The following is a 12,187-nucleotide window of genomic DNA, read 5'->3' as shown; positions in this document are numbered from 1 at the left end:
TCAAAGTATCATCGATGACATATAAGGCTGTCCACAATCCCCGACATACATCTCTGCCCTAATCTACAGATACCCCCCACATGTAATCTATATACACCCTGTCCCCCCCCCCATACGTCTCTGACCTAATATCCTGATCCCCCCACATGTAATCTATATATAACCTGTTCCCCCATTCATCTCTGACCTAATCTACGGATACCCCCCACATTTAATCTATATACAACCTGTCCCCCCATACATCTCTGCCCTAATCTACAGATACCCCCTCCCCCACATGTAATCTATATACACCCTGTCCCCCCCCCCATACGTCTCTGACCTAATATCCTGATCCCCCCACATGTAATCTATATATAACCTGTTCCCCCATTCATCTCTGACCTAATCTACGGATACCCCCCACATTTAATCTATATACAACCTGTCCCCCCATACATCTCTGACCTAATATCCTGATACCCCCCACATGTAATCTATATACAACCTGTCCCCCCGTACATCTCTGACCTAATATCCTGATACCCCTCACATTTAATCTATATACAACCTGTCCCCCCGTACATCTCTGACCTAATATCCTGATACCCCTCACATTTAATCTATATACAACATGTCCCCCCATACATGTCTGACTTAATATCCTGATACCCCCCACATGTAATCTATATACAACCTGTCCCTCCATACATCTCTGACCTAATATCCTGATACCCCCCACATGTAATCTATATACAACCTGCCCCCCCATACATCTCTGACCTAATATCCTGATACCCCCCACATGTAATCTATATACAACCTGTCCCCCCATACATCTCTGACCTAATATCCTGATACCCCCCACATTTAATCTATATACAACCTGTCCTCTCCATACATCTCTGACCTAATATCCTGATACCCCCCACATGTAATCTATATACAACCTGTGCCTCCATACATCTCTGTCCTAATATCCTGATACCCCCCACATGTAATCTATATACAACCTGTCCCTCCATACATCTCTGACCTAATATCCTGATACCCCCCACATGTAATCTATATACAACCTGTCCTCTCCATACATCTCTGACCTAATATCCTGATACCCCCACATGTAATCTACATACAACCTGTCCTCCCATACATCTGACCTAATATCCTGATCCCCCCCACATGTAATCTATATACAACCTGTCCCCCATACATCTCTGACCTAATATCCTGATACCCCCCACATGTAGTCTATATACAACCTGTCCCCCCCATACATCTCTGATCTAATATCCTGATACCCCCATATGTAATCTATATACAACCTGTCCCCCCATACATCTCTGACCTAATATCCTGATACCCCCCACATTTAATCTATATACAACCTGTCCCTCCATACATCTCTGACCTAATATCCTGATACCCCCCACATGTAATCTATATACAACCTGTCCCCTCCATACATCTCTGACCTAATATCCTGATCCCCCCCACATGTAATCTATATACAACCTGTCCCCCCATACATCTCTGACCTAATATCCTGATACCCCCCACATGTAATCTATATACAACCTGTCCTCTCCATACATCTCTGACCTAATATCCTGATCCCCCCCACATGTAATCTATATACAACCTGTCCCCCCATACATCTCTGACCTAATATCCTGATACCCCCCACATGTAGTCTATATACAACCTGTCCCCCCATACATCTCTGATCTAATATCCTGACACCCCCCCCACATGTAATCTATATAAACCCTGTCCCCCCATACATCTCTGACCTAATATCCTGATATCTCCCACATGTAATCTATATAAACCCTGTCCCCCCATACATCTCTGACCTAATATCCTGAGACCCCCCACATGTAATCTATATACAACCTGTCCCTCCATACATCTCTGACCTAATATCCTGATACCCCCACATGTAATCTATATACACCCTGTCCCCCCCATACATCTCTGACGTAATATCCTGGTTCCATATCTCCTGTAGAAACATATGGAGTTCAGCCATTACTTCATACAGACTCTTCCTCACCAAAGAGGAAGTAAGCGTGTGACCGTCCCCGGTCCGGGTAATCGCGGCCGTCCCAGTTAGCTAACATTTCCTACTTATCGTCCTGATAGATGATAAATGTTGTTTGTGGAGAAACTCCTTTAACTTTGAACCAGTTATAACTAATCTCATGCGGATTACGGCGATGGCCGTGATTAAGGTTGTAAAGATCTTGGAGGCTTTACTTTCCCAACTCCCATTCTTCAGTCTGAAGGGTCGGCCTCCGTAATCCTCTCAGCCTTCAAGTGAGGTTTTGTCTGGCCAGATATACAGAGGAGATTACAGCAGATTGGAAGGCTTACCATTAGCAAACAAAGAGAAAGGAGGATGAGGAGATAGAGGCGGCGCAACTCAAACGAGGTTTCTCTATTTATCGGCAGACGTCTGCGCCTGTACGGGGACCCGGCTCCCCCCTGAAGCGCCCGCACAGGGCTCCCCCCTGAAGCGCCCGCGCCCGTACAGGGCTCCCCCCTGAAGCGCCCGCGCCCGTACAGGGCTCCCCCCTGAAGCGCCCGCGCCCGTACAGGGCTCCCCCCTGAAGCGCCCGCGCCCGTACAGGGCTCCCACTGAAGCGCCCGCGCCCGTACAGGGCTCCCCCCTGAAGCGCCCGCGCCCGTACAGGGCTCCCCCCTGAAGCGCCCGCGCCCGTACAGGGCTCCCCCTGAAGCGCCCGCGACCGTACAGGGCTCCCCCTGAAGCGCCCACACAGGCGTCCGTCTCATTCTGTACGAGTCGCAGTTAGGCGTCTGACTGGCAGGTTACCTGATGGCGCCGCAGCTGGCAGACCGAGGCAGTATTTTACTACATACAAGGCCACTTGTTACTTACAGGGGTATTCCGGTCAGTGGGAACATTACTAGTTTTCACCCATTTGCTGAATGGGTGAAAATTGATAGATTGAGGGTCCCAGCGGTCGGACCACCATCACTGATCCCCAGAATGGGGGACCAGAGTCCCTGCACCTCACAGGTCATAATCCCTTCTCCCATATCTGTAGTGTAGGGGTGATCTATTCAGCTCAATGGCGCAGACAGAGCAGTTAGTCAACCCCATTGAAATGAACAGAGGAGTGCCATTCCATTAATTTTAACAGGGCTGACAAAAATAGCCTCGCCCTGTATCGGGTACCTACGTCTGCCCCCTGAAATGAAGGGAGCTGCACATGCGCCGTAATGTCAATGGGGCAGACGGCGACAGCAGAGCCCCGGCGACAGCAGAGCCCCGGCGACAGCAGAGCCCCGGCGACAGCAGAGCCCCGGCGACAGCAGAGCCCCGGCGACAGCAGAGCCCCGGCGACAGGCTACTGGTCTACGCCATTGCTTAGAATCGAGCGGCTGCTACACATGTGCGACCGGCGGCTCCATTCACTACTACATTACAGAAATGGAAGAAGGGAATCTTGAGCTGTGAAATAGGGGGGGACATGGGTCCCCCATTCTCAGGATCCTGGGGGTCCCAGCAGTCAGGCGCCCGCTAATGTATCAGTTTTCACCCATCAAGTAGGTGGAAGAAAACTGAAAAATATTGCCCATCACTAGAAGATCCCTTTAAAAGTTATGGCTTCATACTTACACCTATGTCAATTTCGGAAAGGGGACACGCCGGGTGTGATCTCTCTGAATCAGTGGGGGGTTTTGCTGCCCACCGTTCAGCATCTTAACCTCTACCCTGCGAGGATAGGGGAATCCCCCTTTAAGCAGCAAACAACGTGTGAATTCATCCTGAACCTCTTATGGTCTCGCAGCGCCGGAGTCCGCGGCTCACATTTAGCGTCCGCCTGTCAAAGTCAACGAAGCCTCTTTGTTAATTATATGTAGGACGAGCACCGAGGTGCAGAATCCCCCCCAGCGGACGGCAGACCGGTACCTCAGGAAGGGCCCCTTCACATCAGCGTTGGGGGGTTCTGTTTTCTTGCTGCGATTGGAGAACAGGAAATTGGCACCCGGCCGGACAAATCCGTGTTATGACGAAACCGAACAGCACTGAACGGACCCCCACTGTCCATTGGCCCCCACGGACCCCCATTGACCATTATAGGGTCTGTTTGGTGTTCAACCAGCAGTCCGGCATTTTGACGGAATTTACAGGATAAAATAGCGCAGGGCCGCTCGTCGGCGCCCAGGGCCGCGGACGTGTCCACACACAGGTATTGCAGTGCGCTGCGTCTGGGCAAGAAGTGCGCTGACCGCGCCGTCTGTATGAGGGAGACAGCAGCCGGAACAGCCGGAACAGAGGCTACAAGATCCTCTGCATTCAGCCATCTGTCCGTCTGCGGAGCGGCGGCTTCCCCGGACAGACGTGCCGTCCACGCATTACTTACTTAGAAGCCGCGTACGGATGTCTTATAATATAATATAAAGTAGTGACACGGAAGAGCAAAGTTAAGTAGATTATCTAATTAGTTTATATTCCATACATTATATATACTCTTTAGACCAGAGGTACTGAACAGGTGGACCAGGGTCCAAGTGCGGACCTTGGCCACCAGCTGCCCGGACCAGTAGAAGGGGAGGCTGCCAGCCCCCCACTAACTCCTATCAGTACCCGCCGCCAAACACAGCACATACGTAGGTAGGATTTTACATGGGACTGGATGCAGGATGGGGAGAAGACAGGATAGAGATGTGTTTTGCGTGGGACTGTATGTTGAAGAACTAAAGGTAGGGGGGCGTATTGCATTTTTTACATGGGACTGTAAGAGGACTTGATGGGAGGGAGAATGCCGTTTACATGGGACTGTATGTTGGGGTCAAAGGGAGGGGAGTTACCTTTCTTTGAGAGGGAGGGAGGAACGACGGATGTTTTTTTACATGGGACTGCATGGTGGAGGAGTTGGTGGAGGGGTACACTAGAACCAAAGGGGCCAAAGGGTGTCACTAAAACTAAGAATGGCCACAGGGGGTAGTATAAGAGGGGCACTTCTTACTATAGAGGAGTTACTGAGACGGAGATTGGGGTAGCATCAATATGCGAAGAGCGTGCAGAGAGGAGTGGTAGCTGGTGATGGCGGTCTGCGCCCAGGTAAGGAAGACAACAACAGACATCACCAAGACGTCACCTGTGATCACTGGAGGTAACAGCACTGTAATTACTATCACAGCAGTATAACTGAAGCATCAGCTCATCCTGCAGCAACAATCCCTCCCAGAGCTGCGCCGACGGGAACAAGAGGCGCTCTCAGAGTACGGCGAGCGCCGGATCCTAACCGGCAGCCATAAGAGCAGAATGGCTACATCGCATCGCCGCAATCATCCCATAATCACTACGCCATTCTAGTTACACGCCTCTAACCCTCCTTACCTGGTTGGCCGGATCACCTGACGGAGGACCCAGGTAAGCGGACTAGTAGCGCATTCTGTGTGCCGTCCGGACTGCGGTGTAAACAAAGCCTCATGGTTTGTGGATGGAGGAGGAACTGCAGGGAGTCGCTCACGTATAATTACCAGGGGAGTCACCCAGCCCTCCGATTGGCCGCTCTGCCAGCGCTGTTTATTTTAGACATTTCCTAACAAATCCCTGTCCCGGGGCTATAAAAAAAATCTGCTCAGACAAGAAGAGCCAGCGCATGGCGAGCCGGCCCCCCCGAGTGCGTGCGTCCTCACATCATAATAAAGTCCTGATGGATGTGTCACCGCCGCCTCCCACACACTCAAGAGTTAAAAAAAAAGATACATTGGGAAAAAAAATGAAAGCGCCATATATGGAATATGTGCCCAGTGTAGCCCGCGCCCCCGAACACAAAGGAGGGGAGGAGCCGCACCACTTTGTAAACTTTCAGGAACTTTAGGTTTCCCGTTTTCTGCACGTGAAGTTCGGTAACTTTCTAGCAAACTGTTTCCATTCTTCGACATTGTGGCAGAAGCTGTAAGCCTCAGAGTCTGGAGCGCGGCTATGGTGGAACCACAACTCCCAGCATCCCCCGCACAGTACTGGCACATCCTTAGAGGCTCCGGTAACTCCGGGCATTCCGCTGAGGGCGAGATCACACATACCGGAAATGCTGCGGATTTGCGCCTAGATAATCCGTAGGGGAACGTGTAGCAGCGAAGTGGGGGAGATGTTCGTAAACGCAGGTGGGCAGAGCGGCGCGGATCCTCACGTCCCAGGATGCCGAGAGAGCAGGAAGAGCGGAGGGGAAAGTCACGGTAAAGTGTGCAGCAAACCCCGCATGCTACATCTGCCCATCTACCATCACGTCTGCAGTCTGGGGGGGCTTCAGACCTGCTGGAATTTGGTGCAGAACGGAGTCGAAATCTGCAACATTTGGGGCAGAAGTCTGCTGTGGGTCAGTGTCAAAATCTGCACCAGATCTGCTCCATGTGAACAGACGCTTAGGTCTGAGGAGGTCAGTAGTTCTCTGCTGCCTGGGACCTCTGCTGATCAGTAGGAAGCAGACAGCTCTGTTCCCTATGCAGTGGCCAGGCTTGGTATTACACCCATTTGCTTCAATCAGAACTCTGCCTGTGATACCAAGTCTGGCCACTGCAAAGGGAACAGAGCTGTCTGCTCGCCGCAGAAATCAGCTCAGTACACAAGCACACCAGCCCAGAGAACAACTCATCGGCGGGGGTCCCAGGCAGCAGACCCCCACCAATCTACTATTGATGGTCTATAACTGGACAACCCCTTTAAGAAGCCCTTCTAAGGCAGGAATGTTCGCTCAAACGTTAGTTTCCCGGATAGTCGGTCCTTGTAAACGTGTAAAACATCAGGCAGCGAACACGCAAACCGTGCGTCTGTCAGCTGATGTGCGCATTAGTCGGCTCTACTCCTCCCCATGTGAGCACATTCAGCCGACCAATCACAGCTCTATAAGGCCGACGTGAGCGGCGACGGACGACCGCCAACCGCGGGCCAATTCCACGCCAGTACACGGACCCTCGCGTGTTTCTGTGGCCTTTTTCACGTGGCAGATTTTTTCTGAGCTTCGGATTCCTGTTGCGGTTTTCCATTTTGAAATGGCGCAGTTCAGTACGGAAACCGCAGCACGGATTACGTATCAGATCCCAGCAAATATAGCAGGACGCGGAAAACACGTTTGTGTGAACGGCGCCTGAAAACCACCATGAACTTCATACCTGCATTTGCGCTGCGTATTTGCATGATGGCTCCGCAGAGACCCGCAAGACTCGTTACTAATACCCCCTGAGCGAGCGGCTCGTTACATCGCGGGGGTGACGCACGACGGGCGGAGATGCACACCGCCACACCGGCCGCGACAAGATAGACGTGGACGTACGCCGCCATGGCAACCAGATATTGACGTATGCCGCCACGACGGCGGCGACCGCATATTGTATGGGAAGTATACCGCCACCACAGCGGCGACCGCATATTGTGAGGGACGTATACCGCCACCACAGCGGCGACCGCATATTGTGAGGGACGTATACCGCCACGACGGCGGCGACAGCATATTGTGAGGGACGTATACCGCCACCACGGCGGCGACCGCATATTGTGAGGGGCGTATACCGCCACGACGGCGGCGACCGCATATTGTGAGGGGCGTATACCGCCACGACGGGGGCGACCGCATATTGTGAGGGACGTATACCACCACGACCGCATATTGTGAGGGACGTATACCGCCACGACGGCGGCGACCGCATATTGTGAGGGGCGTATACCGCCACGACCGCATATTGTGAGGGGCGTATACCGCCACGACGGCGGCGACGACCGCATATTGTGAGGGACGTATACCGCCACGACGGCGGCGACCGCATATTGTGAGGGACGTATACCGCCACGACTGCATATTGTGAGGGACGTATACCGCCATGACGGCGTTGACCGCATATTGTGAGGGACGTATACCACCACGACTGCATATTGTGAGGGACGTATACCGCCATGACGGCGTCGACCGCATATTGTGAGGACGTATACCGCCACGGCGGCGGCGACCGCATATTGTGAGGGACGTATACCGCCACGGCGGCGGCGACCGCATATTGTGAGGGACGTATACCGCCACGGCGGCGGCGACCGCATATTGTGAGGGACGTATACCGCCACGGCGGCGGCGACCGCATATTGTGAGGGACGTATACCGCCACGACGGCGGCGACCGCATATTGTGGGGGACGTATACCGCCACGACGGCGGCGACCGCATATTGTGGGGGACGTATACCGCCACGACCGCATATTGTGGGGGACGTATACCGCCACGACCGCATATTGTGGGGGACGTATACCGCCACGACCGCATATTGTGAGGGACGTATACCGCCACGACGGCGGCGACCGCATATTGAGGAACCATTATTAAGATCCCGCCATGATGGATCCCAGATAACGGATCTACAGCCGCCTCCTCCGGTATCTTAGGTCGCCGATGAGTCAGCGTATCGCTGCCCCCTATATAGAACAAGACCCCCTATAGCGGCGGGCGTCTACGGGGCACCGTCTGCGGGCTCCAGGGACGACGGATGCCATTATATATATTCTTGGCGCCGGTATATTTAGGCACAGCTGAAAGCAGATACCCTCGAGAGTCCCCGGAGAGGAAGCGTGCGGGGGGCCTCGTCTGACCCCACGGAGGGGCTGTGGGGGTCCCCTCATGTGTGCTGGGGGGTCCTAGAGATGAACCAAAGCCTAGAAGGGGCAATCACCCCCCCAGCAGCCGCATCCCTGTCAGCATGGAAGGAGGCTGATAACAGGGAACAATAGCCTGTAACTCCACCACAAAGCAGGGTGTCCCCGGCCACTTACCGGCGGGGCTCCGGAAGGTGAACACTCCGAGAAGCTGGCGGTGTAGACGGGCGGCTGTCAGCGGTAACGGGCGGCATCCCGGCCGGCAGCCCCGGGCGCCTCAGACGTGACATCCCGGCTCCATTCTTCTCCACAGCTGTGCCAGCGAGCCCGGGGGCGGCCCAATCACAGGCGGCCTTACTATCCATCCATGGAAGGGGCAGGAAAGGGAGGGCTGAGCGGCAACCCCCTTCCGTCCCACCCAGAAGGACTGACTCACGGCCGCCTCACGCCCGGGCTGTGGGGGGAGAGTCAGACATGTTGTGTGCCGCCATTACCTCACGGGGGTCCGGCCGGCATGGCGGGCTGTTGTCTTGTGCCCACCGTGCTCCTCACAGTCCCCCCCCCCCCGTGCTCCTCACAGTCCCGTACCCCCCAACCCCCGTGCTCCTTAAAGTCCCCCCCCCATCCCCGTGCTCCTCACAGTCCTGTACCCCCCATCCCCCGTGCTGCTCTCCGTCCCCCCATCCCCCGTGCTCCTCTCCGTCCCCCCATCCCCCGTGCTCCTCTCAGTCCCCCCCCCATATCCCCGTGCTCCTCTCAGTCCCCCCCACCCCCCGTGCTCCTCTCAGTCCCCCCCATCCCCCGTGCCCCTCTAATTCCCCCCCCCCGCATCCCCCGTGCCCCTCTAATTCCCCCCCCGCATCCCCCGTGCTCCTCTAATTCCCCCCCCCCCCCGCATCCCCGTGCTCCTCTAATTCCCCCCCCCCCATCCCCCGTGCTCCTCTCAGTCCCCCCCATCCCCCGTGCTCCTCTTAGTCCCCCCCATCCCCCGTGCTCCTCTGTCCCCCCCATCCCCCGTGCTCCTCTCAGTCCCCCCCCCATCCCCCGTGCTCCTCTCAGTCCCCCCCCCATCCCCCGTGCTCCTCTGTCCCCCCCCATCCCCCGTGCTCCTCTGTCCCCCCCCATCCCCCGTGCTCCTCTGTCCCCCCCCATCCCCCGTGCTCCTCTGTCCCCCCCCATCCCCCGTGCTCCTCTGTCCCCCCCCCCCCCCGTGCTCCTCACAGTCCCGTACCCCCCAACCCCCGTGCTCCTTAAAGTCCCCCCCCCATCCCCGTGCTCCTCACAGTCCTGTACCCCCCATCCCCCGTGCTGCTCTCCGTCCCCCCATCCCCCGTGCTCCTCTCCGTCCCCCCATCCCCCGTGCTCCTCTCAGTCCCCCCCCCATATCCCCGTGCTCCTCTCAGTCCCCCCCACCCCCCGTGCTCCTCTCAGTCCCCCCCATCCCCCGTGCCCCTCTAATTCCCCCCCCCCGCATCCCCCGTGCCCCTCTAATTCCCCCCCCGCATCCCCCGTGCTCCTCTAATTCCCCCCCCCCCGCATCCCCGTGCTCCTCTAATTCCCCCCCCCCCATCCCCCGTGCTCCTCTCAGTCCCCCCCATCCCCCGTGCTCCTCTTAGTCCCCCCCATCCCCCGTGCTCCTCTGTCCCCCCCATCCCCCGTGCTCCTCTCAGTCCCCCCCCCATCCCCCGTGCTCCTCTCAGTCCCCCCCCCATCCCCCGTGCTCCTCTGTCCCCCCCCATCCCCCGTGCTCCTCTGTCCCCCCCCATCCCCCGTGCTCCTCTGTCCCCCCCCATCCCCCGTGCTCCTCTGTCCCCCCCCATCCCCCGTGCTCCTCTGTCCCCCCCATCCCCCGTGCTCCTCAGTCCCCCCCATCCCCCGTGCTCCTCTCAGTCCCCCCCATCCCCCGTGCTCCTCTCAGTCCCCCCCATCCCCCGTGCTCCTCTGTCCCCCCCCATCCCCCGTGCTCCTCTGTCCCCCCCATCCCCCGTGCTCCTCAGTCCCCCCCATCCCCCGTGCTCCTCTCAGTCCCCCCCATCCCCCGTGCTCCTCTCAGTCCCCCCCATCCCCCGTGCTCCTCTCAGTCCCCCCCCATCCCCCGTGCTCCTCTCAGTCCCCCCCCATCCCCCGTGCTCCTCTCAGTCCCCCCCCATCCCCCGTGCTCCTCTCAGTCCCCCCCCATCCCCCGTGCTCCTCTCAGTCCCCCCCCATCCCCCGTGCTCCTCTCAGTCCCCCCCCCCATCCCCCGTGCTCCTCTCAGTCCCCCCCCCATCTCCCGTGCTCCTCTCAGTCCCCCCCCATCTCCCGTGCTCCTCTCAGTCCCCCCCCATCTCCCGTGCTCCTCTCAGTCCCCCCCCATCTCCCGTGCTCCTCTCAGTCCCCCCCCATCTCCCGTGCTCCTCTCAGTCCCCCCCCATCTCCCGTGCTCCTCTCAGTCCCCCCCATCTCCCGTGCTCCTCTCAGTCCCCCCCATCTCCCGTGCTCCTCTCAGTCCCCCCCATCTCCCGTGCTCCTCTCAGTCCCCCCCATCTCCCGTGCTCCTCTCAGTCCCCCCCATCTCCCGTGCTCCTCTCAGTCCCCCCCATCTCCCGTGCTCCTCTCAGTCCCCCCCCATCTCCCGTGCTCCTCTCAGTCCCCCCCCATCTCCCGTGCTCCTCTCAGTCCCCCCCCATCTCCCGTGCTCCTCTCAGTCCCCCCCCATCTCCCGTGCTCCTCTCAGTCCCCCCCCATCTCCCGTGCTCCTCTCAGTCCCCCCCCCCATCTCCCGTGCTCCTCTCAGTCCCCCCCCCATCTCCCGCGCTCCTCTCAGTCCCCCCCCCATCTCCCGCGCTCCTCTCAGTCCCCCCCCCATCTCCCGCGCTCCTCTCAGTCCCCCCCCCATCCCCCGCGCTCCTCTCAGTCCCCCCCCCATCCCCCGCGCTCCTCTCAGTCCCCCCCCCATCCCCCGCGCTCCTCTCAGTCCCCCCCCCATCCCCCGCGCTCCTCTCAGTCCCCCCCCCATCCCCCGCGCTCCTCTCAGTCCCCCCCCCATCCCCCGCGCTCCTCTCAGTCCCCCCCCATCCCCCGCGCTCCTCTCAGTCCCCCCCCCATCCCCCGCGCTCCTCTCAGTCCCCCCCCCATCCCCCGTGCTCCTCTCAGTCCCCCCCCCATCCCCCGTGCTCCTCTCAGTCCCCCCCCCATCCCCCGTGCTCCTCTCAGTCCCCCCCCCATCCCCCGTGCTCCTCTCAGTTCCCCCCCCCATCCCCCGTGCTCCTCTCAGTCCCCCCCCCATCCCCCGTGCTCCTCTCAGTCCCCCCCATCTCCCGCGCTCCTCTCAGTCCCCCCCCCATCTCCCGCGCTCCTCTCAGTCCCCCCCCCATCCCCCGCGCTCCTCTCAGTCCCCCCCCCATCCCCCGCGCTCCTCTCAGTCCCCCCCCCATCCCCCGCGCTCCTCTCAGTCCCCCCCCCATCCCCCGCGCTCCTCTCAGTCCCCCCCCCATCCCCCGCGCTCCTCTCAGTCCCCCCCCCATCCCCCGCGCTCCTCTCAGTCCCCCCCCCATCCCCCGCGCTCCTCTCAGTCCCCCCCCCATCCCCCGTGCTCCTCTCAGTCCCCCCC

At 58.3% G+C, this 12,187-nt stretch overlaps 1 protein-coding gene across 15 annotated transcripts in view; it reads right to left on the bottom strand.

The window, feature by feature from the left end:
• The window catches only part of PHLDB1 (pleckstrin homology like domain family B member 1), a 157,218-nt gene that overhangs the window by 75,141 nt on the left and 69,890 nt on the right, over positions 1–12,187 (bottom strand). The window contains exon 1 of one of the 15 annotated variants that reach the window (XM_066606153.1): positions 8,773–8,967. The exons of 13 other annotated variants lie outside the window; for them this stretch is intronic. The gene's annotated coding sequence lies outside the window, so the exon portion shown is untranslated. Of the gene's footprint in view, positions 1–5,353; positions 5,458–8,772; positions 8,968–12,187 lie in introns of those variants that run through there. One more of the 15 variants, XM_066606154.1, reaches the window with a different exon arrangement.

This window comes from Eleutherodactylus coqui, chromosome 6 (genome assembly GCF_035609145.1).
Source record: "Eleutherodactylus coqui strain aEleCoq1 chromosome 6, aEleCoq1.hap1, whole genome shotgun sequence".
In the NCBI taxonomy this organism is placed as follows: Eukaryota; Metazoa; Chordata; class Amphibia; order Anura; family Eleutherodactylidae; genus Eleutherodactylus; species Eleutherodactylus coqui.
This window is presented reverse-complemented; position numbering and strand designations above follow the sequence as displayed.